The sequence below is a fragment of the Gekko japonicus genome, unplaced genomic scaffold (assembly GCF_001447785.1).
Source record: "Gekko japonicus isolate JY-2015 unplaced genomic scaffold, Gekko_japonicus_V1.1 scaffold420, whole genome shotgun sequence".
NCBI classification, from domain to species: domain Eukaryota; kingdom Metazoa; phylum Chordata; class Lepidosauria; order Squamata; family Gekkonidae; genus Gekko; species Gekko japonicus.
In genome coordinates this window covers 1,012,619-1,014,119 of record NW_015159723.1, presented here as the reverse complement: position 1 = coordinate 1,014,119, position 1,501 = coordinate 1,012,619, and the positions used below count along the sequence as shown (strand labels likewise).

The following is a 1,501-nucleotide window of genomic DNA, read 5'->3' as shown; positions in this document are numbered from 1 at the left end:
CAGTGGGAGGGCTTCTAATGCCCTGGCCCCACTGCTGGACCTCCTGGTGGCCCCTGGTGTTTCTGGCCACTGTGTGACAGAGTGTTGGACTGGATGGGCCTTTGGCCTGATCCAACATTATGTTCTTATGCTTATTTATTCATTGAAACAGACGGACGTCTTGCACCATTGCCGAACAGACAGAAATTCAACAGGTCAGCTACTACTGGCACGGAGACGCAGTGATTGTCTTACTTGAATATTGGCAGGAATGTATCAGTTGTGCCCCAGGTGAAGACTGGAATGCCCCAGTTTCTGAGAGCGTAGCTGTGATGCTCTGCCGTAGAACAGCGAGATTCGAATCCAGGAGCACCTTAAAAGGGCAACAGGACTTTTGGGATGCATTAGGTTTTATCCAATGCTGGCCCTCTTCTCTTGCTGTCTGAGATCTTGTGCACTGGGTCCAAGATGTCAGGCTTTGCACACAAACCAGGGCTTGCCTGTGGTTAACCCTGAAGCTGCCTTTGGTGCCCGGGCTTAGGTTACAAACTGTGAAGAAAACAGTCGAGAAGAGAGTGCTTTCGAGCGTGTGCAGAGACACTGGGGAGATACAAGGAATGCACAGCCATTTAATGAGAAGAGCCCTGCTGGATCTGACCAGGGTCCATCCAGTCCAACATCTGGTTTCTTTCAGGGGCAGCTCAGATGCCAAAGGGAAAGCAGAGACCTTTTCCTTGCAGCCAAAATAAACAGGAGACTTCTGGCACCTCAAAGACGAACAAAAATGGTGTTTTTTTTTGTGTTTTTTTAAAGAAGGTATCATGAATTAGGGTGCAGCAGTGGCTCAAGTGGTTAAGACGCTGAACTGCAGGCTGTGGAAGGTCAGTAGTTCAGCAGTTCGAGACCCGAGTTGCCGCATGATGGAGTGAGCTCCCGTCTCTAGTTCCAGCTCCTGCCAACCTAGCAGTTCGAAAGCAAGAAATAGCAAGTAGATAAATAGGTACCGCTTCAGTGGGAAGGGAACAGCGTTCCGTGCGCCTTGGTGTTCAGTCATGCCAGCCACATGACCACGGAAACGTCTTTGGACAGCGCTGGCTCTTCGGCTTTGAAACGGAGATGAGCACCGCAACCCTAGAGTCGGATTCGACTGGCTTTCAAGCAAGGGAACCTTTACCTTTACTTTATCATGAGCTAGAGTCTGCGTCTTCAGCTGGTATTCAGCGGCACTCTGCCCCTGCCCCTGGAGGTTCTGTTCAGCTAGCCTGACTAGTTGTCTCTCGTTCTCCCTTTAAAGCCGGCGGCTAAAGCAGGGGTCCCCAACGTGACGCCCACGGGGGCTGTGGCACCCGAGAACACTTCTCCTGGCAGCCGCCCAGTGCTTTAGAAAGTGGGTGGGGCTTTTGGCCAGCAGAGCCTCTGGTTGGCTGTGCAGATCAAGGGGCATCCTGCTAACCAGAGCTTTGCCTGAAAGGTTGAAGAGGTGCTGTTAGAGCCATGCACGACCTCCCTCTCTACCAGTTTT

At 51.8% G+C, this 1,501-nt stretch overlaps 1 protein-coding gene across 2 annotated transcripts in view; it reads left to right on the top strand.

The window, feature by feature from the left end:
• Window positions 1–1,501, top strand: part of GSE1 (Gse1 coiled-coil protein) — a 486,799-nt gene that overhangs the window by 108,811 nt on the left and 376,487 nt on the right. The gene's annotated exons all lie outside the window — the stretch shown is intronic.